This window comes from Triticum aestivum, chromosome 6B (assembly GCF_018294505.1).
Source record: "Triticum aestivum cultivar Chinese Spring chromosome 6B, IWGSC CS RefSeq v2.1, whole genome shotgun sequence".
Taxonomy (NCBI): domain Eukaryota; kingdom Viridiplantae; phylum Streptophyta; class Magnoliopsida; order Poales; family Poaceae; genus Triticum; species Triticum aestivum.
In genome coordinates, this window is record NC_057810.1 from 539,119,543 (window position 1) to 539,144,534 (window position 24,992).

The 24,992-nt window shown below is 44.4% G+C and overlaps 1 long non-coding RNA gene and 3 other non-coding genes across 4 annotated transcripts; all 4 read right to left on the reverse strand.

Annotated features, from left to right (window-relative positions):
- Positions 1-2,129: 2,129 nt before the first annotated feature.
- On the reverse strand, positions 2,130-5,477 carry LOC123137877 (uncharacterized). Its single transcript, XR_006468572.1, has 2 exons — positions 4,659-5,477; positions 2,130-4,470 (listed from the first exon to the last, which is right to left on the reverse strand). It is a non-coding gene; the product is annotated as an uncharacterized lncRNA (long non-coding RNA).
- A 10,358-nt stretch (positions 5,478-15,835) lies between these two features.
- Positions 15,836-15,996, reverse strand: LOC123140198 (U1 spliceosomal RNA). Its single transcript, XR_006469851.1, has one exon. It is a non-coding gene; the product is annotated as a U1 spliceosomal RNA (small nuclear RNA).
- Positions 15,997-19,529: 3,533 nt separating this feature from the next.
- LOC123140181 (U1 spliceosomal RNA) lies at positions 19,530-19,691 on the reverse strand. Its single transcript, XR_006469835.1, has one exon. It is a non-coding gene; the product is annotated as a U1 spliceosomal RNA (small nuclear RNA).
- Positions 19,692-23,422: 3,731 nt separating this feature from the next.
- LOC123140193 (U1 spliceosomal RNA) lies at positions 23,423-23,584 on the reverse strand. Its single transcript, XR_006469846.1, has one exon. It is a non-coding gene; the product is annotated as a U1 spliceosomal RNA (small nuclear RNA).
- Between the last annotated feature and the right edge of the window lie 1,408 nt (positions 23,585-24,992).

Below are 24,992 nucleotides of genomic sequence, written 5' to 3' on the forward strand. Positions count from 1 at the left end.
ACACCGCTGCTACTCCAAGACTCCATATGACTCCACCTGCAACTTGTAGTCCCTCCTTTTCTTGACCACAATCAACACTCGAGCGAAATTAAGTTCCTTGTTACTCTAGTTTATGCTCCCAACTTCCAGAGTATCAGTCCAATGCCATCACACACCGATCACTGACCTGCGCGAAAGTGCACAACTCACATATTGGGTGTCACACATAAGAGTTACCTGAACTCAACATCACCGCTCATTTCTTGACCGCCTGTCTGAAACTTGAAGGAATTTCACTGTTGCTTGTAGTCATCCTGAGTCAAATTCACAGTTGTCTCACCACATATATGACCACCAGAGCCCTGGCCCGTCTCCATGTCCCGTGTGTACCGCACGCCTCGCCGCTATTACCGCGTCGAGCCTCCGATGTCCCGTTCGAGTCTCAAGGGTCGTGAAACCCACACCACTCAACCCCCACTGCGGAGTACCACCGATCATCACCGACCGATGACGAGTTTCACGCTTCCATCAGACCACTGGTCTCCAGTTCGAACTACGTGTCCCTCGCTTTTTTCCTAGCTGAAATAGGCTTCGATTCTCTGGATCCTTACACCGTAGCCCCTCAATCCAGCTCCACCTTCAACATGACTCCATGGTAGATGATCAGTCCACCCCTGCGCCTCATCGACTTCAAGCTCCGTGTATACACCACCTTGAATCAATCCAGCACCATAGACTTGTCGAAGCCGCACAAGCACTCGGGCATGTGCCACGTGTTTCCACGCCCAGAAGTCGGTCACCATCAGCATCACGCCCCTATGTCGTCGTTGCCGATTCCACCACCGTCTTTTGTACCAACCGACTTGCATCGATCCATCAGACTGTCTAGTCCAACCCAGCCGAACTTATCCGACTGCATGACACGCTCGAGGCTCCCAAATTGTCTTTCATGAATTTCCATCCATCACATGATAATTCCATCTCAGCTGACATGACTTTCCGCAACGCCTTCAAGCATCCCCATTGTGACAGCAAATCTTCCACCATTGTCTGCCATAACCCAAGGTTTTTAGTTCCGTGAACTTCTCCACCTCAAACCCGATGCCCAATAGCATCATGATTCTTCATACAACTGACCTTGTGAAAAATAGCCGAGCTTCCACCGCAATGCCCCAAATACACGAGCAAAACCTGAAGAGGTACACCCCCGTGTACTAATAGCAAAATCCAATCAAACTTGGTCTTTCACGTGATATGCTCCTGGCTCAATATATGCTAGCTTTGCTTTGTCAAGTCTGTGCTTTCTAATGTACTAGCAACAGGACCCGTGCGTTGCAACGGGAGAAAAGAATACCACACACTCTTAATTTACAAAAAATGGTCTATAATCTGAGTATTTGTAGCTACGTCCCAAACAAAGATCATCTTTGCCTACAAAAGCGCAAGTTCAAGATCTCAAATGTCTTCTATTTAAACACGGTTTGCATGTAGATTTAATACGTATAAAGAAACAGGCAAGTGATCTTCAATTTCGTCTCCAATTCTGATTTTGCTGAGATGGTCATCCACAATTTGGATCAATACCGATATGAAAGAAAGACGGATAATGCACTGTTGATTAAGATTGCACCTTAGATAGTATTTTAAAATGGCTAATAGGTAAAATAACATCATATTCAGATTCTATATATTTTTCTAATCAAATTCCATATATAACATGTTAAATTTGTAGTTATAGTTTAGAAGATATGAGTATTTTAAAAAACATTCGATTTGATATGTACTACGGGTTTAATGTCAAAAATATCAGGGGTTTTCTATAAAATAGCATAACGGACTAAGAACACCTATTTGCTTTATTAGTAGGTATAGCAAACATACATGTGCGCTGCAATGGGAGCAAAATTCATCGCACCCGTGCTTGTGAATACCTTCGTCACCGTAACTAATTTTGAAATTTTGCAATACCTCTGACAACTTTAGGAATAATTAGAATTACTTTCTTTATTTGGTGAAAGTTTATTTTGTCAACTTAGCCTCTATATTTTATCGATTGTCCTAATCATGTTCAATGAATACAAATTCTAGAGCATTCATATTGCAAATAGATGAAGCAACTGAATAGAAAACAAAAGATGAGTGACATCATATGAGTCGAACAAAAAGATGTCCAGAATATGACAACACATTACACTGTTTCCCTTTGAAATATAGGACTAATTTTAAAAGGCCGAGTGATGAAGAATGAGACTGTAGTCAAGAAGTTATATGCACAAATAACAGATTAATAGAGGGCAAATGAGATGCTTACCTGATTTAAAGGAAACATATTGAAACCGTACTTTACCTTGGTTCGTCCCAAGAACATGCATTTATCAAATCCGTAGCAGCTATGGCTGTCATTCATTCTCTGTTATTTGGTTAAATAGATACTAATCGATGAAAGACAAATTTTAGCCTTGATTCCTCTTGAGCACTCATACCATATCGAGAGTTCAAGAGGCTACTTTTTCGCTGATTGCACAACACTGCACAAATTAAGACTTATTATTTAGGATCCGGGAAAATGCCTATTGGGATTCAGTTATTGGTGCTTGAAGACTATATCCACAAATGACTATGCTCATAGATGAATATGCGTAAATACCAACCTGTCAACAACAACTATCTAAGGCACTTTAGCTCCTATGCTTACTTATATAATCCAGGTGTAGGACAAAATGCTAAATGGAGGCCAAGCTCCATGGAGCTCTTTATTTAAAAAAATGAAAATCAAATTTGAAGTTTCAAAAAAATCTAAAAAAATCATATATGTTCATACGGATGTGTTATACATGTGTGGGAAATTTTAAGATGATATACATTATGGTGAGTGCTACATAAAAAAGACAAAATCGTGATTTTGAAATGGTGAACATGACATGCACTGTTCATTATAAAAATGCATGAATTTGTCTTTTTTTGTAGCTCTCATCATAATGTATTTCATCCTCATACTTTATACACATGTAAAGCACATCCATATGAATGTTTATGATTTGTTCCAAAATTTTCCGGAACTTAAAAATATGATTTTTGAATTTTTCAGAAAACGAGCTCCATGAAGCTCGTCCTCCAAAATGCTACACTCAGGTGTATGGCTTTACTTTGTCAAAAGACTGCAATTTAACTACAGTTTCTTGTGGTCCAAATTACAGAAGTGGAGGATTAAGGTCTGGTTGATGCAGTGCTATATTTAACAATTGGACATACCAAGAAAAGGACAGACCCAGTGCATAGAAGCTCCCACACAAGGTGGGGTCTGGGGAGGGATTATAGGAACCTAGTCTTACCCCTGCAAAGTGCAATGCAGAGAGGCTGGTTCGAACCCAGGACCTCTTGGCACAAGTGGGGAGGACTTCACCACTGCGCCAGGCCTGCACAAGTGGGGAGGATTGTTAAATTTTGAAATTTAACAATTGGACATACCAAGAAGGGCCACCAAATCTCTTGAAGAAGAAAAATAACTAACATAACCTCCTGTTTTCCTCCAGTATGCTTGACATTAGCCAACTGTATTTGCACATCTTAGTTCCTATGTCAACCATGTACCAGATCGGTAAAATCCAAGCTGGCCAAGGAATGAAAAGAGAAATATGATCATTGTACAATGTCTACAACAAGTTATTATGTTTCAACACAGGCCACGGAAAAGATATGTAAATGAGAACGAGCAATACCCACCCAACTGCAAATTGCTGCCAATAAAAGAAAAGACTGTTTGTTAGCACTAAAAGTATCCAGTGAAAGGGAAACCGAAAATAGTTCAAGTCTAAGAGAATAACCAGCTGTTCGGACAAAATTTAGGAATAGTACAACTGCTATTTTAACAACTGAACTAAGTTTTCTCTCTACACATAAATCAGCAATCAGATGTCCAGTAATCAGTTGCCAATTAAAGGTCGAACTTAGAATTATAGACCTTACAAGTACTGCCTAATAGACCCAGTCAAAGTGACACATTTATCAATGCTAAAACGTTGATGTGCCAGGATCTCATATTATACAGTGATAATCCTCCCATATTAAGATAAAAAAATAATGAACAAAAAAATAACTACAGTTCAGAGCTTCAAATAAAGCGATTGGTTTGGTTAATTCTTTAGTCGACGGCTCTGTTGTACCTGACGGAATTATCCTCCTCCCCGTGCTTCCAGTCCAGCACCTTGACCCGCTTATCCTTAGCGCAGCATCCAGGCAGCCCATTGCACCACTCAAAGATACAGGTTGTGAACTCCACTAACATGTTGTAACTGGATTTAGCTTTCTCCTCATGGAGCGAAAATCTTTTGAACAACATGTCATACTGTAATTTCATGGCAAAGATGCAAGCATATTAGCTGGCCTTTGTGAGCTTTACTGTATATGCATTTCTTAAAAACATGCTGCCAAACAACATCCTAAAAATATCCAAAGCGAGAACTGCTCCCCATTCTGTACCGACACCAATTCCTGTCAAATATCAGAAGATTGCATGAGATTCCTCACTAAAGAGCCAAACTATGAATGTGAGGAAAACATGGCGTTGTAGACCTGAATGTGAGCCAAACTACGAATGAGTGATTTCTACAGATGAAGAACATTGCGAATGAGAACCAGATCGAGGGGGAGTAGGAAAAGAAGGCACATGAATGGATTACTTCGTGGTCAAGTCCTCATTCGTACTCGCTGGAGTGGTTGTGACAACTGTGTTGCACCATTCGTGGCCTGGTTGGTGTCGCCAGACAGGCCGGCGGAGTTGCCGCCTTTCACTTCCGCCGTGCCAGATCCATTCGTCTCCCGCGCCCGTCCGCCGTCGATCGGGTCCGGCGAGCACCATCCTTGTCACCACACCACCCCTCCCTTCTCCCTTTTTCTCTTCTTCATCTCCATGTCTCCTTTCTGCTCATGAGCCATGGATCCGGCCGAGAAGTCGTGCTCCGGCCTTCCTCGTCGTCATCGCCCCCGAGCGGCCGCATCACCACCTGGCGCCCACGTCTCCCTGCCTCATCGCAGTCCGTCCACCGGCAACCGTGCCGGCGAGCGCCGCCGCGCTGCCTCGTTTTCCCTCTGCTTCCCCTTTCTCTTATCTCTCTAACCTCTCTCTGTCTGCCATGGATGGCCATGGGGCTCCACCCGATGCCAAGCCGCCCCGTGCCTGCCCCTAGTCCGTTGCCGGAGCACCTCGACGACCGGATCCGGCCGGATCTCCCCCGAATACACCCGTTCTGGCCATCTAGCGCCTGGATCCGCCGCCCCTCACCGGAGGTCGCCTTCCCCATCAAGTTCGCCACCGCAATGGCCTTTGTGCCGTGCGCGAGCACGGGAGGGCGCGAGCACGGGAGGACGACCGCACGCAGCCCCGCTTGCCTCCTCGCAGCTGAGCCGCTCCGGCGCGCCAAAGGCCTCGTCGCCGCCAAATCCACGCGGGGGCTTTGCCCAGAGGACGCAAACGGACGGCGGCGAGGGGAGGAGGTTGCGGGGCGCTGCGGAGCTAGGGTCTTTTTTGCAAAATTGAAAGGTTATATAGAGACCCACTAAAACAGAGACTGCGGGTTAATTTCTTATAAACCGAGGGACTTTTATGCAAAATCACTGACGACGACGGACGACAGAAATCCAATTTTCTTTATTATTAAGGTAAAGATAAAGATAAAGATAAAGATGTAAAGATACGTATCAATGGATGTTTCTCGGCCGATTGACCTGCTGCCTCCGTCCGTGTCGCATACGAGGACCCAGTCCTCTTTTGGTCCAAAACAAATCCCGTCGATGCCCTTGTACACGGCCCTAGTCTAATCGCCTTGCAGACAGACACGCACACCTGTTCGGCTTCTCCACCTGGGCCGCAGCCCACGCACTTGCCTTGCGCTTTCGCGCCGCCGTCGTCGAGTGCATCTCACCGAGTCCACGCCTAGATCGATTATACCGATCTCATCAATAACTCGTCTGATCACCGGATCGACCAAACAACTGCAACTCGCTGCCACCAAGACATCCAACCACGTTACTGCTTCTTCATCCTTTAGATCAACAACTCACAGCCTCCGAACAACCTAGCTCATGATACCACTTGTTAGAATAAATTCGAAGCACTCCGTCGATCATCTGAGGACCAAGCAATCACACATAACGACACCGAGATTTGTCAAAAAGGTTCACCGATATGGCTACATCCCCGGGCCTGACTATGGGCGCTCCTCCCCATGACACCGTCACAATACCGCACCCGGTCGCCCTGGACACCGGCACATGCCGCCGGCTTCCCCTGCGCTCCGGTGCTATTATGTTGGTATAGATTACATCGTGTGTCTACCCCCGCTATATAAGAAAGACCTAGGATACAAGTGTCCTACTAGGACACGACTCCACATCCTATGTAAACACGTTAGAACTACAAGTCCAACTATAACCTACCTTGTACATTATATTCGACACAACTCTAACAGGTAAGAACAACAAAGTCAATAGTTCATATAGCTATGTATGTTCAACTGGTTTCTTGTACCGGTGCACCTACAAACTCAGACAAGTTGCAAAGTTTTGACACCTTATATTTACCATTACAGATCTCGTGTTCATACTTCATAATCCTCTTTGTGTGAGAACAAAGAACACGTGCCACGAGAGATATGTAATGAATGAACATGTTGAACGGTGAAATGCATGATTTAGTTCCTGGTCTCTTTTAATGAATAGGTTGAATGCTTGCATGTTTGGGAGAAACTTGGAATTCCGATCACAGAGTCGTTCCCGTTTCGTGGTTGTTGAGAGATCCCAAAGCTCGGCTATATTAAATTTCTAAGAGGAATAGAGTGACCCAATCAGATGTGAACTTAAAAACCAGGTTTGTTGATTGTTTCTTGTCTCTCCCTTCCCTCACAATTCAGCTTCTGTTCTGTGCAGTTATCAGGAACAAAGAACAATCTGCTGGGCCGCTTTGGGCCGGACTCTCCGTGCGTTCCTGCTTTGCTAAGTGGGCCGGATATGGCTGGGTATGAGGCCCAGGCCATACCGGACGCCACATGCACAACTAGCGCCGCATGCACGGACGTAGTTTCCGCATCCGCGTGCGTATCGTCGTCTTCCTCTAGGGTTCGCCGGCGTGGGACGCCCTTTCTTCCTCCGTGCGGTCCTGGTCGGGCTTGCCGGATCCCGCCACTGCTTGTGATGGCCGGTCGAGGAACGGGTGGACCGCCGGCAGTGCAGCCCCGCGCGGCTGCGAGTAAGGCCGGGGCGATCGGGCCGCCGCCGCCACCTGGGAAGGCTGGTCGAGGGGCCCCTGGCGCGGGGAGCAGCGCAGTCGACGCCGGGCGAGTTGTCGCCGGGGCCGGGCGTGGCGCTCCCGCCCCCTCCGGACGGGTTGGTGGCAACCAAGGGGCACGGCCGCCCGTGCCTGCGGCGGCTCGGCCGCCGGTGATGCCTACGGGCAGTGGAGGTCCCCGACCTTTGGGGCCTTCGTCCGCCAGGCTGCCGGACTTTCCTGCGGGAAGAGGAGTCCCTGTAGGGTCGCGACCTTCGAGGCCTTCGCCTGCCAGACCGCCGGACTTTCCTGCGGGAAGAGGAGCCCCTGCAGGACCGCGACCTCCGGGGCCGTCGCCTCCGGTGGCCACAGTCATGGGCCGTGGCACCGGGCCTGGTGATGTGGTGCCGGCCCCGGGTGGTGCTCCGCCTCGGGCTGCTCCGCCGCCGCATTATGCAGCGAGGCCGGCTCAGTATCGGTCAGGATCTTCGCAGCCTAGGAAGGAGTGGACAGTTCGAGAGTCTGTTGAGGCGCCCCGTGATCAGTGGGGTGATGATGGTGTTGATGCTTATGGAGACGGACAGCACCGCGGTTCCTCGTCTACCGGTGGAGGCCGAGGCTATGCATGGCAGAGTGACGGGTCTGCTGAGAGACCTTTCCTCGGGCCTCCTGGTGGCTTTGTCGAGGGGGCTTCCGGCCCGGACCCCCGCCAGAGAGGTGGATTCCATGGACGTCGGGGTGGTCGGGGCGGAGGCCGTGGTAGGTTTCGTCGGCAACCTCCGCCTCCGGTTGCTGTTGACCAGAAGGTTACCGCGGTTGAGACGGATTCTGCTCAGTCTACGGATGTTACTAATCGGGCTATGGAGGTGGTAACGGCACTGGCCAAGGTTGATGTTCCGGTGCCTGGGGCTGCAGGTGAAACATCAGACAAGTCTGACTCCGAGAGGGCGGCCAAATGGGCGCGCAAGAAGGAGAGGATGCTGTGTTACCGGTGTGGTGAGAAGGGCCATTTTATTGCAGAGTGCGTCGCAGAGCTGTGTGACTCGTGTGGCAAGCTTGCACATGATTCGGGAGATTGCCCGTTAGTGCGTGACCAGGCTCCATCTTTGACTATGTATGGGTTGTACTGTGCAGAGCTATTGTTCTTCGAGTCCCCGGCGGCGAGGGAGATTCCCGAGGATACACAGTGCATGACTACCGGGATTGTGAAGGCAACTCAGGGCGAGGTGACTGAGGCTCAGATTATCCACAGACTTCAGGAGTTGGCGCCGGGGGACTATCAGTGGGAGCTGGTCGGACTCGAAGCGAATGTCTTTAAGGTGGATTTCCCTTCTGTGGAGGATTTACAGAGATTACTGAGTTTTGGCTTGTGTAGAGTTCCAGGTACTACGTGTATTTTGGAGTTTCACGAGTGGACGAAGGTGGAGCCTAAAGGCAAGCCGCTCACGCAGATCTGGCTGCGGTTTTCTGGGGCACCATCTAAGCCACTGCAGGACGTTCGAGTTGTAGCCAGTATGGGTATCATGGTCGGAAAGACGGAGAGAGTAGATATGGCTTTCACTCGGGCTCATGGAGTGGCTCGGATATTGGTGAGTGTTCTGAATGTTGACTTCGTGCCTGATGTCGTTCACTGGACATATAGGGGAGAGGTATTCCCGCTCGACATAGAGTTTGAGGACATTGAGATGTTCGCTGACGAGGTTGCTGGGGATGATGTTGATAGGCACGAGAGTGATGGTGGTGCAGGAGCCACGGGGGCGCCAGACGAGTCTGCTCGAGAGGGTTCGACCAGATCTCGTCCTGATGCTCAGTTGCCTGGGGAGGGGTCCGGAGCTGGTTCCACTCCGCCTTCGGTACCCATGACGACCCTGCGGTTTGGGTCCTTTGAGCCTGCTTCTGCGCCTCCCAAGCTATGGAGTGATAGGGTAGAGGCTGATGATGAGTTTGAGCACACACTTCCTTCTTTGGACTCTGCTGAGACTGCACTTCGGGATGTAGAGCCGGAGGTCGCTCCTATTTCCCTTGCTATACCGGTTGAGGTGGTTCCGACATTGTCATCTATGACCGAGGTGGGCCTTATGGGACGGGGGTCCAGGCAGGTGGCCTTGTCCTCTTCCCTACCTATACAGACGTTGGTGTCACCGGCCATGTCGGGGGACGCCAGCGATAGGAGTGGGAGCCCGAGGCAGGTGGCTTCAGCTCCCCCTCCTCAGGCCCTGGCTATGGCGCCATCATCCCCCGGGATGCCCGGGGAGGAGGGGTTGGGGCAGGTGGCCCTAGACTCCCCTTCATCGTCTGCGGTCAGGAGGACCGCCCCTACGACGCTTCGCTCTGAGCCGGTGGGCGGTGCAGGAGGAGGGAGTGGGCAGGTGGCCCCAGCTATCCCGCCTCTTGCCATACCCGCCGGGCACTTGTCTGAGGGCATCTGGAGCCCGCAGCTTTCCCATTCTAGAGAGGAGGTTGTTGCCTTCGGCGGTATCCCAGACCCGGTCTCGACGGGGAGACGGACCAGTGCCCGCGTTCTGGACCTTCCGGAGGTGGACGATATGCAGCAGCGGTGCGCTATGAGGGCGGCCAAGCTTCACGATGCTGCGATATATACTGGTATGTCCGTTAACATATCTAATTCTTTATTGCATTTTGCTCCTGAGGAGATTGTTAATAATGCAAACCAATTAGGAGTTTCTCTTGGCGCTAATGATATTGAAATATCCAACTCGGTGAATGATATGTTAGATTTAGAGGCGGAGCGGGCCTTAGAGACTATTAGTCATCTTGCTGCGGTCAAGCCCATGAATGATGAGGAAATTGAGGGGTTAGGGATAAAAGTGCTAAATAATCTATGTGCGGACCTAGCACCTTCTAATCAGGAGTCGGAGGGCGAGGATGTGCCCTTAGATGATGCAGATAGCAATTCCGTTCAGCCCGGTTATGAGGACCGGGTGAAGGAGCACCCCAAGCTAAGGTGTAAGTGGAAACGAAAAATTTATCCCGACTCTGCTGTTCGTAGGAGTGCTAGGATTCGGACTGCTAAAAAATTCCATGATGAACTATGAAAGAAATCTTTTGGAATAGCAGAGGTCTGAAAGACTTGGCTAAAAGGAGGTTTCTTGCTGAAGCTTCTCTGGAACATCGGTTAGATTTCGTTGCTCTGTCGGAAACCGGTCGAGATAATTTTACGCCGCAGTTTCTTTCCTCTCTTGTGGGTGGTCTTGAGTTTGATTGGCATTGCCTCCCGCCACGAGGTCGATCGGGGGGCATCTTACTGGGTGTGAGATGTGATGCCCTTGAAGTCCGGAGTGTAGTAATGGGTGATTTCGCGGTAAAGTTTCGAGTTAGGTCTAAAGTTGATGGGTTCAACTGGGCGTTGGTAGCGGTCTATGGTGCCGCCCAACCCGAGCTTAAACCGGAGTTTCTGGCGGATCTGGTTCGGATATGTGGGTCCGAGCAGCTTCCGATTTTGGTCGGGGGTGATTTCAATATCATTAGAAGGAGAGAGGAGAAAAACAATGATAACTTCGACGGCAGGTGGTCGTTTATGTTCAATACTATTATTGAAAGCTTAGATCTAAGGGAGATAGAGCTCACTGGTAGACAGTTTACCTGGGCTAATGCTCTGCCAAACCCGACATATGAGAAGCTTGATCGGGTTCTCGCCAGCGTGGAGTGGGAACAAAAGTTCCCTCTTGTTACGGTGCAAGCTCTCACGCGGGGAATCTCTGATCACACACCTTTGTTCGTGGACTCAGGGGAGCCGAACCATATAGGAAACAAAAACACATTCTCTTTTGAGATGGCCTGGTTCGAACGCGAGGGATTCTTAGACATCATAGCCAGGGAGTGGGCTAAGGGTGTTGGAGGAAGGACGGCGGTCGAGCGCTGGCAGAATAAAATTAGGCATTTGAGAAGCTTCTTACGGGGTTGGGCTAAGCATCTAAGTGGGGTGTATAAGGTTGAGAAGGATAGACTCCTCTCTCTTATACAGGCATTGGACGTAAAAGCTGAATCTGCGCTGTTATTGCCTACCGAGCTCCAAGTTAAAAATGAGGCGGAGAAGAGGCTGAAAGAACTTCTCCGCGAAGAAGAATTGAAGTGGGCTTTGCGTGCCAAGGTCCGCAAGGTAGTCCAAGGGGACGCGAATACTCAATTCTTCCACTTCATTGCTAATGGTAAACACAGAAAGAAGCGGATCTTTCAGCTAGAGCAGGATGAGGGTACTATTCTAGGGCAGGATAATCTCAAAACCTATATTACCGAATACTATAGACAGCTATTTGGACCGCCGGAGGCCAATTGTGTGTCCCTCGATGAGTCCAGGGTTGAGGACGTGCCTCAATTGACTGCTGCTGATAATGATATCCTGGCTGCCCCGTTCTCAGAAAAGGAGGTGTTTGAGGCTATTGCACAAATGAAAAACAATAAGGCTCCCGGTCCGGATGGGTTCCCGGCTGAGTTTTATAAAAAGTGTTGGCACATTATTAAGGGGGATTTACTACCTATGTTTCATGATCTATTCTCTGGACAGCTTCAATTATTTCACTTGAATTTTGGAACTATCACCTTGCTTCCAAAGAAAACGGATGCTGCGAGGATTGAGCAGTTCAGGCCGATCTTCCTCCTCAATGTTAGTTTCAAAATCTTCACCAAGGTCGGAACTAATAGGCTCACACAGATTGTGCAATCTGTGGTGCAGCAATCCCAAACTGCTTTCATGCCGGACAGGAACATCCTTGAAGGGGTGGTTGTCCTTCATGAAACGCTCCATGAAATCCATTCCAAAAAATTAGATGGAGTAATTTTTAAGGTGGATTTCGAAAAAGCGTACGATAAAGTTAAGTGGCCATTCCTCCAACAGGCATTGCGTATGAAAGGTTTTGATGAAGCCTGGCGCCGACAGGTCGAATCATTTACGCAAAAAGGGAGTGTGGGAATTAAAGTGAATGACGACATAGGTCATTATTTCCAGACACATAAAGGCCTAAGACAAGGAGATCCGATGTCCCCTATCCTGTTTAACATTGTGGTGGATATGTTAGCAATTTTGATAGGCCGGGCTAAGGAAAATGGTCAAGTGGGTGGGTTGGTTCCTCATCTTGTGGAGGGAGGTGTTTCCATCCTTCAGTACGCCGATGATACAATCATCTTTATGGAGCATGATTTGGCCAAGGCGAGAAATATGAAGCTTGTGTTATGCCTGTTTGAACAATTAACCGGGTTAAAGATTAACTTCCATAAGAGCGAATTGTTCTGCTTTGGTAGAGCCAAAGACGACCAGGAGTCTTATAGGCAGTTGTTTGGGTGCGAGTTGGGGAGTTTACCCTTCTCTTACCTTGGTATCCCGATTCACCATCGTAGGCTAACAAACAGAGAATGGAAGTGCATCGAGGATCGTTTTGAGAAAAAACTGAGCTGTTGGAAGGGTAAGCTCATGTCATACGGAGGCCGGTTGATTTTGATTAATTCGGTGCTCACGAGTATGCCTATGTTTCTCTTATCTTTCTTTGAGGTCCCAGTTGGTGTTAGGAAAAGACTGGACTTCTATCGGTCGCGCTTCTTTTGGCAGGGTGATGAACTTAAAAGAAAGTACCGGCTTGCTAAATGGGACATCATCTGTAGACCGAAAGACCAAGGGGGTCTCGGTATTGAAAATCTTGAAGTCAAGAACAGATGTCTTCTTAGTAAGTGGTTGTGGAAGTTGTCCGCCGGGACTGAGGCCATGTGGGCACAGATCCTTCGTAACAAGTACCTCCAAACTAAAACATTGTCCCAGGTCGCAGTCAGGCCGACTGATTCGCCTTTCTGGAAAGGACTAATGAAAGTCAAACAATCTATGTTCAATAGGACGAGATTTGTTATTGGAAACGGTACAAGTACCCGTTTCTGGGAGGATACTTGGCTTGGTGAATCACCTTTAGCCATTCAATATCCGTCTTTATATCGGATTGCTCAACGACGTGAGGTGTTCGTGGCAACGATATTCCAATCTATCCCCCTTAATATTCAGTTTCGACGGTCTCTAGCGGGCAATCGTTGGGAAGAATGGCTTCATCTAGTAAGGAGACTAATGGAGGTTCAACTTTCTCACCGACCCGATGTATTGCGTTGGAAGTTGACTAGATCTGGAGTATTTACAGTTAAATCAATGTATATTGATGTTATTAATTCGACTGATATTCCAACTTCTAAGTTTGTTTGGGCTATCAAGGTGCCTTTAAAAATAAAAGTGTTTATGTGGTTTGTCCATAAACAAGTTATTTTAACAAAGGACAACTTGATTAAACGCAATTGGACAGGTCCTACTAGGTGTAGTTTCTGTGATCGGGATGAGACGATTAAGCATTTATTTTTTGATTGCCCGTTGGCTAGAGTTCTTTGGCGGACGATTCATATTGCTTTTAATCTTCCTCCACCGACTTCTGTCTTTGCTTTATTTGGGACATGGCTTCATGGGGTTGGGCCTGTTCTCACAAGACATATTCGGGTTGGAGTTTGCGCTTTGTTATGGACTATCTGGAATTGCAGAAATGATTTGGTTTTTAACAGAACATCACGGATTCATTTTTTGCAGGTTATTTTCCGAGCTACGGCACTGATCCGTTCATGGTCGCTACTCACTCCGATGGAGGCCAGGGAGCATTTGGTTACTGGATCTATCCATTGGGAGATGGTCGCTCGGGATATCTTCAACCGGTTTGGATGGCGGTCATGTAATAGGATAGGCAATTAGTTTCCCTATCTATTGTTAGCCAGCCGGTTGTGGCATCTGTTTTGGGCTAGTCTGTATATCTAGCCGCTTGGAGCTCTGTGTGAGCTGCATTTCTCTTTTTTCCTTTTGGTTTAGCTGGAGACTGTGGAACCTTGTTGGCACTTTTGCCTTTTTTTTAATAAGATGGCCGTATGCATCGTTTTGATGCAGAGGCCGGGGAGCCCCCCTTTTTGAAAAAAAAAGTTATCAGTAACATCTTAGTTGTAAGTAAATTTTCTTTTGAGTTTGTAGCCTGCTTGAAGCAATCAGAGCCAATCATAAAATCAATTTGCAGATAGATGTGAATTTTACCTAGTCCTGTTTGGTATACTGGTGTGTTTCCGCGAACGGTTTGGTACAACTAATTCCTGTACGTTTATCTTACCAAAAATCCAACCACACCCATATTATCTGACCTGTGATTGATTTTGACCCAAGATTTGGAAAATTTGGTGGACAAGTTGGTGAACCGGAGTGCTAGCCATAAAGATGCATGGAAGAATATCAGGGACCATAAAAAATGGATGCATCTCATATCGTTGTCGATTTATTTTGGACAAACCGACCTTGTCCTGGTATGTAGATTCAAAGGAGGATAAATTCGGTAATTGCCTTTGGCTCCTAGGTGCATATGCATCCATTGTCGAAATACACATTTCGAAAAGTTAAAAAATTCGAAACAAAAATCCTGCGTGTATATCCGGACATTTTATGTGCGTGCACAAGGTTTCAGTGAAAAACGACGTTTTTTTTGACTTATGTAAAAAAGACAATTTCTGATGCTTCATTCTAACTATTCACGAGGCATTTCTTTATCTTTTTTACACAAGCCACAAAAAACGTCGTTTTTCACCGAAACCTTGTGAACGCACATAAAATGTCCAGATATACATGTGGGATTTTTGTTCCGAATTTTTCAACTTTTCGAAATGTGTATTTCGATAATGGGTACATATGCACCTAGGAGCCAAAACGCCGCTCTCGGATAAATTAACCTTATCTTGTTATCCATGAGTATGACATAGTGTTCACCAATAACTTGAGCTGACGGAAATCATGGACGACACACGTTCAATTAGTCACCTACTTATGCTTGAATTTCTTTCCCTAGAGTACTGCACATACATATTTGTCAATTGAGTTTTGAAGGAAGCGATGGAACATGACACCTGGATATACATGCTGGTATCGCAACAGTGTACAAGCATAAAAAAGTTCAGTAAATAAACAATTTGGACGTGGCTAGTTCCATGCATGGTTAAAGTACTACTGAAGAGTGAAGAAGCTCTAGTCATCAGTCATCATCTGGATACATGGAATCCTTAATATTCAGTTCTTGCAGCTTGCACAGCCTAATCTTCTTCGGATAAGAAACCAGGAAAAAAGCACAAAGCACATTTGCAGTCAAGCTAGTTCTAAATTTCTCCACATTGTTTGACGAATCGTCTCAATCTAAACCTGTCTCTTTCAGAAAGGGCAAAAAAGTGCATTCTGCATGAAAAGGAACACGTGCAACTAATAGAAGCAGAATGTTGAACAGAAGAAATCTTTGCTGTCAACATACGGTGCCTGGTTTTTCTTTCTAGTAAGGGATGTGTTGTGAACTGTAGTTGCTTTTAGACTCCAGATATTGACGCCATGCAATCAAATTTGCTCTTGGTGCAGTTCAGCAAGTAAAGACTTGGGTGAGTACTAAGGATCAAACTAGGTGCAAAATTCGAACTGAAACTTGGCCCAGTCCAAAACAGACAGGAGAGAAAACGCACAATTTCAAAGACTTCAAAGTTTCTAGAATAATATAAGAAACAAATTGCAAATGAAAAGGACCCAAATTTCGAAATTGATACTTGGTAGGGGCCGCGCGAACGCGTACCCCCTCTACCACAAATTATGACGTCCACTCTCCTTCAAAGGGAGATGGTAGGCCAACGCATCCACAAAGTGCAATGCGGGTCACTAGCCTAGGCCATGACTCTTATTGATCAGCCATAGACCCCGTCCAGGTAAGTAAGTTTCAAGGTTGCCCAATGCCCTCCTAATATAGGATGCGCTGCCTCTGCTACCTCCCTCGACAGGCGATGTGGTACTAAACGAAACGAAAGTATGCCTCGGCTGGTGCTCGCTGCGGTGCGGCTTTCCAGGACGAGGAGTTCGAACGGGGCACTGTGTACGGGCCTGTTGGTACCAACCGGGTCGATGTCATCATCCGTGGCACGGTAGGTGCCAAGAGGAGGAGCAGAGGCTGAGAACTGAGATCGGATAGGAGGTGTGTAGATTCTGTCAAAGTGTCCAACGGAGAACGATGACAGGTCAAACTTGTCGCCGAATACCGCCACGACTGAGTGATCCCCTATAGTTTATTTCCCCTTTTCATTCATTCAGTTTCCAGGTGAGCTTCAGAACTGTTCCTTCCTTGATTAGGAGGATGATGCAAATCGATAGGTTCTTCTGTTCTAAGGACCAAATGTCAGTCAATCAATGTGTGCTGAAGACTGCGCCAATGTATTTGAACGGGTTGTCCGTGCACAGTCCTCTGCTCTGAAGTCATACGCACTTGCCGGCAGGCTCAGCACCTGCAGCAGCTCAATGAATTGTGCAATTTGTAGGCAGGGAAGTTACAAAAAAAGTGTGCAATTTACACGCAGGGAGACGGAAGAAGTTAGCTCTTCTTACTCCATCCAGACGCTCTCGTTTTGCCTTTTTGCTTCCACTTTACCCAGAAGACTCTCCACCACATTCAGATTGACGACGAACTTCCAGGCTGCGAAAACCTCTCAACTCTGAACTCTGAAGAACCTCAGTCTAGCGTCAGGATTCTATGCCGCCACGCACGGAAGTTCTTATCCTCCTCTTTATTCGTTTCTTGCCAAGGGCAGTGACTTTTATCTAGTACTACGCTGCAAAGAATGTAGTAAAAATATATTCATTATAAATATACTGAATCTGATGGTGTCCCTGCTCGTCGGAGTTGGAGACAGGACAGGTGCTAATCTGCTTGCACTTTCACTACACCGTACGGTTCTACTACACTGAAACTGTCTGGTCTTCTCACCTCTTCTTTGTGATATTGACCCCCTTATCTCCCATTCTTTTAAACTAAAGAAGCACTGTCATTTCTTGTTAGCATGCGTGGCTAGGATTACGTACTAAACGTAGCGCGTCATTTCTGAAGATGTCCACGGAATATGTAATGCATCCAGCTGTTTCAACGCCCTATAAAAACGCCCTATAAAAAGGCACATATATGTCCTCAAGTTAATCGTGAGGACGATCACAAAAGTAGGTAAGAACAAGAAAGTCGATAGTTCATCTACTCCCTCCGTCCTTTAAAGAGTGTACTTCCAACTTTGTTGGAGGGCCAAACTATTTCAAAGTTTGACCGAGTTTGTGCAAAAATATATCAATGTTTGTGAAATCAAATAGGTATATGATGAAAGTATATTTTATCACGAATCTAATGCTACTAATTTGATGGCATAAATGTTGATGTATTATTATATAAACACGGTCAAATATAAAAAAGTTTGACTTTCCAAGAAAGTTGGAAGTACACTCTTTAAAGGACGGAGGGAGTACCTAGGAATGCTCTACTGGTTTCCTACAGCGAATCAGCGATGAACCGCTCGACAAATTCGGACGTGAGATGGAAAAGCTGCAAAGCTTGGACGCCTCATGCTTACCACTACAGTTCTTGTGTCCATTCTTCATAATCCTCTCTATGAAAACAAAGAACACGTGCCACGAGAGACATCAGACATGTAATGAATGAATGTGTTGAATGGTGAAAATTGCTTCCTGTCAACGCATGATTAATTCCTGGTCTCCTCTTCTAAATCTAATGACTAGACTGAACGCTTGCATGTTTACGAGGAACTTGGAATTCTGATCACAGGATCGTTCCCGTTTTGTGGTTGTTGAGAGGTCCCAAAACTGAGCTATATTTAATCTACAAGAGGAATACAGCTACGCAACTCTGATGTGAACTAAACCAGGTTTATTGACAGTTTCTTGTCTCTCCCTTCCTTCTGTTCTGCGCAGTCATCAGCATCTCAGTTGTAAGCAAATTTTCTTTCGAGTTTGTAACTTGCTTGACGCAACCGGAGCCAATCATACAATCAATTTGCAGCCAGATATGAATTTTACCGAGTCTTTTTTGGTATACTTTATGCAACTACCAAGTCTTGTTTCCGCGAACGGGTAGGTACAACTAATTCATGTATGTTTATCTTACTAAAACCCAACCACAACCATATTATCTGACCTGTGTTGATTTTGACCCGAGATACCATCATTGGAAAAGTTGGTGGGTAAGTTGATGAAAGGGATTACTAGCCATAAACATGCATGGAAGAACATCAGGACAATAAGAAAACAAGTGCATCTCAGATTTGTTGTCTGATTTATTTTGGATAAATTGACCTTATCCTGGTATTTATAATCAAAGGAGGATCTGTTGACCTTATCTTGGTATCCAGAAGTATGACACAGTGTTCACCAATCACTTCGGCTGGCAGAAACAATGCACCACAAACGTTCAATCAGTCACCTACTTATGCTTGAATTTGTTTCCATGGACTACCGCACATACATATTTATAATCTGAGTTGTGAAGGAATATGACACCTTTATATCCATACTAGCCTAAAAAGTTCAGTAACTAAACAATTTGCACATGGCTAATACTACGGTTAAGTACTGAATGAAGCTCCCTATTTATGCTAACACCTTTGCAGATCGAAGGTGATTGTCGTTGCCGTCGCAGCTGCTGCGCCGCGCCGGGGGATTTTGGGCTCGTCTCTTTACAGAACTTTGTGAAATGCATCCTGTCGTTATTATTCAGATTTTGCAGCTTGCACGGCATAATCTTCTTCGGATAAGAAACCAGGAAAAGTACAGAAAGTGCATTTACAGTCAAACTAGTTCAAAATTTCTCTCCTGACATTTGACAAATCGTCTCGATCAAAACCTGTCACTTTCACAAAGGAAAAAAAAACTCACTCTGCATGAAAAGAAACACGTGTTACAAAAAGAAGCAGTATGTTGAACAGAAGAAACCTTAGCTGTCAACTTTCAGTGCCAGGTTGTTCTTTCTAGTAAGCAATCTGATGTGAACTGTGGTTGTTCTTCAGACTTCAGATATTGACGCCATGCAGTTAAATTTTGTACAGGCTATTTTAAGAAAAGAAAAAAAAAAGTTTAGGCTATCAGCAATTTCACCTCTCTCATCTCCCATCTCCTTGCCAGTATGCTCTTAGTGCAGTTCAGCAAGTTCAGACTTAAGTGGGTAATGGAAATACAGAGCACATGATAGAAACAAACCCAAGGTCACTCAACTTTTTTATAGGAAAAAGGTCACTCTCGCACAAACCAAGATCAAACTCTGAAACAGAAGATGCAAACCTTAAACTGACACTATGCCCCAATACAAGACAAAAAATAGAAGCAAGCCCAACCCAAGGCCGCAAACGATTTCAGAAAATTCAGAGTTAAAACTGAAGAGCAAAACCACAAAACAGAAGGACCAAAACTTAGTATTGATATTTGGCAGGGGCCGCGCGAACGCGTACCCCCTCTATCACAAATTATGACGTCCACTCTCCCTCAAAGGGGAGATGGTAAGCCAGCGCACCCACAAAGTGCAATGTGGGCCACTAGCCTAGGCCATGGCTCTTCTTGATCAGCCATAGACCTCGTCCAGGTAAGTAAGTTTAAAGGTTGCCCAATGCCCTGCTAATATAGGATGCGCTGCCTCTGCTACCTCCTTCCACGGGCGATGTGGTACTAAACGAAAGAAAGTATGCCTCGCCTGGTGTTTGCTGCGGCTTTCCGGGACGAGGAACTCGAGAATAGGACACCGTGTATAGGCCTGTTGGTAACAGGGCTACTTTGTATGGGTTGGACTGGAAGCCCGTCAATGGATCGTCATCATCAACGTCGAAGAAACCATGCGAGTAATCACACATGCAAAGGCATCCTTTCACAAATATTTGACCACACTTTTTTAGCACAAACCCTCAGAAGCTGAAGTTTGCACAAATTCTTTTACTGACCACGCTTCTTTAGCCAAGGAGGTATAAACATGGTGCCCTTTTTTTAACTAAAAAAATAAACAGATGGGTTTCTATGATTCTTGCTGCTACTGTTTGTAGCAAAAGAACAATGGCGTTCAAATTAGGCACCGACAATACTTGTTGGTCGGTACTAACAATGAAGGTGCTAGCATGATGTTTTGACATCTTACGATTTATATGGCCCTAAAAAGATATGGTACATGTAATTGCCTCAGAAGTGAAAAAAAAGAAGACATAAAAAGAGTATTGATGACCTAGACAATTGTTCTCAATAGTTGGTACGTATAATATATACCACCATACACACACATCAGCTTCACATCATGTTCACGTCTACATATAAAAAACGACTTAAGCACTTGGCTCTAGAATAACAATCAGTGCCAAACAAGATGGCTTCGTGCCCATAGTTGAATACGTTGTGGATTCTCGAATCCACAAGTTGGCTCGAAGGCGATGTGACACAGATCCATCTCAGAAATTTGTGTTAGTATGATTCATTCAGGTTCTGTACTGGCTGAACACGTAAACAGTCAAATTCAGTGTACCATCGTATCTTGTTGTAGTACTATTAGATAGCGAAACCATAAGCATGAATTTGAATAAAGTGATACTTAGAAAAAACAGATTTGTGACCAGATCACAGTATTCAGCATAAGAAAATGTATGTTCCTGTTTGTGACGCGGTAGTTCTAGTGACACAGCACATACTGAATTTGAGTTATTTGTAACAAATCAGTTTCAAACAACTTGCATGAAGTTTTAAAAAGCACCTGATCAGTTAGATGGGCTAAAAGTTTTCAGGGGTAAGTCTCGTTGCTGTAATTCAAAGAAACTTTGGTAGTGCTTGATCTACAGAATTTAAAGAAATGACCAGATGATGTAGGAGAACTGACCAGATCATGTTAATAAGAAAAGAAAAGAAAAATCTCAGCTGGTACAAAGAAAAGATTAAAAAGTACCGTTCGACAAAATGATTGTCAAAAACAGAAAACACATCCTCCAAACAGAAAACTATCTACAGTAACTTCAGATTTAAATAATATGATGAGTGGAAATGTTTGTTTAACCAAAATTCTGCTTCTGTTCTGCGCAGTCATCAGCATCTCAGTTGTAAGCAAATTTTCTTTTGAGTTTGTAGCTTGCTTGACGCAATCAGAGCCAATCATACAATCAATTTGCAGACAGATATGAATTTTGCCGTGTCTTTTTTGGTATACTTTATGCAACTACTAAGTCTTGTTTCCGCGAACGGGTAGGTACAACTAATTCATGTATGTTTATCTTGCTAAAACCCAACCACACCCATATTATCTGACCTGTGTTGATTTTGACCCAAGATACCATCATTGGAAAAGTTGGCGAACAAGTTGGTGAACGGGACTGCTACCCATAAACATGCATGGAATCAGGACAACAAAAAAAGGGATGCATCTCAGATCTGAATTATTCTGGATAAATTGACCATATCCTGGTGTCTATATTCAAAGGAGGATGAATTGACATTATCCTGGATTCCTGGTATCCAGAAGTATGACAGTGTTCAACAATAACTTGAACTGACAGAAATCATGCACCACAAAAGTTCAATCAGTCACCTACTTATGCTTGAATATCTTCCGTGGAGTATGACACCCGGATATCCAAACTTGCATCAGACCATTGCACAAAGCCTAAAAAGTTCAGTAAATAAACAATTTGCACATGGCTAATGCTACAGAGCCTCCACTTGGCGGGCTTGTTGGGCCGTTTTCTGTCTCTTCTGTTTCACGAGCGAGCGAGCGAGAACTCAGTGTTTCTGTTCGCTTCCCTTCTGTCTAAAGGGACAATACCACGGTTGCAGGGATTCGAACAGAGGGCCTTACACTATACGAAAGGTGGTACTACCAGTTGAGCTATTAGTAGTTAATGATTCTTTAGCAGCGCCAAGCTTAAAGAACCAAACACACAGCGCAGTCCAAAATATATATCTTGAATTTCAAAAGCATTTTTATTAAAAAAAACGAAGGGATCTGCGACACACAAGCAAATTGCTGATTTGCAAAAAAAAAAACGAAATGTTTGCAAAAATCAGGATATATTTTTTTTGAAACGGGAACTTTTTTAAATTCCAAGGCAGAAATTGAAAACGCGAACATATTTGAAAAATGTGAAAACAAGAACATTTTCTGAAAATTTTAAACTGAACAATTTTCAAATCTCCTGAAAAAATGAAAACATGCACATTTTTCAAAATTGAGAACAATTTTTGGAAACGAGAATATTTTTGAACTGCCCAATTTTTTAAAAAATTTGTGAACAAAAAGTTGAAACTGAACAATTTCAAAACTCCTGAAAAAATGAAAACATGCGCATTTTCCAAATTTGTGAACAAAATTTGAAAGCGGGAACATGTTTTGAACCTCCCGAACATTTTTTGAAATTTATGAACAAAAATTTGATACTGAACAATTTCGAAACACCTGAAAAAATTAAAACGTACACATTTTTTAAAATTGCGAACAATTTTTTGAAAACGGGAACATGTTTTGAACCGCCCCAACATTTTTTGAAATTTGTGAACAGAAATTTGAAACTGAACAATTTCGAAACTCAAAAGTGAGAGTGTGCACATTTTACTGAATTTGTTTTGAACAATTTTCAAAAATGGGAACATTTTTTAAAATTCCTGGGCAAATTTTGAAAGCGGAAACATATCTCTTAAACCGAACATTTTTTAGTTTGTGAACAAAATTTGAAAAGATGAACACTTTTTAAAATTCTAAAAATTTATAAAATTTCTGAACAAAAATTTGAAAACAGGAACATTTTTTTGCCTAGGCGAACAAAAAAATTGAAACTGCAGAAAATGATTTTGAAAAACATGAAACTTTTTTGAAGTTGCGAACAAATTATGAAATTCTGAACAAAGTTTTGAACCACGAACATTTTTTGAATTTTTGAACAAATATTTAAAATGCGACATTTCATGAAATTATGAACATTTTTTGAAACAAAGCGAACAATTTTTGCAAGTTATGAACAAAATTTGAAAACACGAACATTTTCTGTAAAATGAACAAAATTTGTAAAATGCAAACATTTTTGAAAAAGAAAATGAAAATGAAAAGAAAAGAAAATCAGAGAAAAAAGAAACAAGTAAGAAAATAAACAGAAAAAGGAAACAGGGAGAGAAAAGGAAAAAATAAATAAATAAAAAACAGAAATGAAAGAAATCCGGTTCAGGAGCGTCTGTTTGCCGCAGAGAGCGGTGAATAGGGAATTCCCAGACCAAGGATCTAACTCCCAAACAGAACGTGCGAACATTAAACACATTTGGCCCAAGTACTGTAAATCACAAAGACTAAAACTTTGAATTGATATTTGGCAGGGGCCGCGCGAACGCGTACCCCCTCTGTCACAAATTATGACGTCCACTCTTCCTCAAAGGGAAGATGGTAAGCCAACGCACCCACAAAGTGCAATGTGGGCCACTAGCATAGGCCATGACTCTTCTTGATCAGCCATAGACCCCACCCAGGTAAGTATGTTTCAAGGTTGCCCTATGCCTCCTTATATAGGTTGCGGCGTTGCGCTGCCTCTGCTACCTCCTTGGCCGGGCGATGTGGTACTAAACGAAAGAAAGTATGCCTTGCCTGGTGTTTCTTGCGGTTTCCGGGAAGGACAGCGTGTATGGGTCTGTTGGTACCAACCGGGCTGTTTTTATGGGTTGGACTGGAAGCCCATGCACCAGATGTATGGATGGAGTCTGACGCTGGCCCGTCCGATCGACATCAACGTGGAAGAAACCGTATGAGTAATCACACGCTCAAATCAGTGGCGAAGCCAGGAGTTCAAAGTTGTGATGTCAATTCAAAATTGTGATGTCAAGTAGTTGTATTTAGATTAATTCTACATTATTTTTTGGACGATTTCTACTGTTTTTGTCTTAATCCTGTGTAGTCAACTGACTACACAAAACACCCCTGGCACCGCCACTGGCTCAAATGCTAAAAAAGAAGAGTAATCACACGTTCAAAGGCTTTCACAAAGATTTGAAACCCTCAAAAGCTGAAGTTCGGACAAATTCTTTTACTGACCACACTTCTTTAGCCAAGGAGGAATTAACATAGTGCCCATTTTTTAACTCAAAAATAAACAGATGGATCTCTTAGATTCTTGGTGCTACTGTTGGCGTTCAAATTAGGCAGCAATAATACTTGTTGGTCGGTACAAACATTGAAGGTGCTAGCATGATGTTTTTACATCTTACGTTTAAGGCCCTAAAACGATCTGATTTTGGAGGAACCTCTTTTTGCGCAACATCAAATTTCCTTGATACTTGCAATAGAACCTTTATCAACATAAAGTGGTCTTTTTTTAGAATGCTTCTAGACAGAAAATAGCAATTGTGGAGCAAGCAGAGAGAAGCAGTGGTAGCTACAGGATAGACCTGCATAATAAATCAAGCAAGATTAGCTTTGATATAACTCATAGACAGCACCTCACCCATTTCAAGCATACCAGTTACTAATGCCCGATATAATTTTTATTTGCAGACAGATGAATTTTACCTAGCCCTTTTTGGTAAACTTTATGCAACTAGAGATATTGTCTCCGCGAGCGGGTTGGTACAACTAATTCCTGTAGGTTTATCTTACCAAAACCCAACAACACCCATATTATCTGATCTATGTTTGATTTTCACCCTAGATGCCATCATTGGAAAAATTGGTGGACAAGTGATCGGGAGTACTAGGCTACTAGCCCTTAACAGGCATGGAAGAATATCAGGGGCAATCCAAAAACGACTGCATCTCAGATTGTTGTCTGATTTGTTTTTGATAAACTGAGCTTATCCTTGTATTTAGTTTCAAAGGAGGATAAATTGACCTTAACTTGGTATCCAGGAGCGGGAGCATGACACCATTCACCAATAACTTCAGTTCACAGAAAT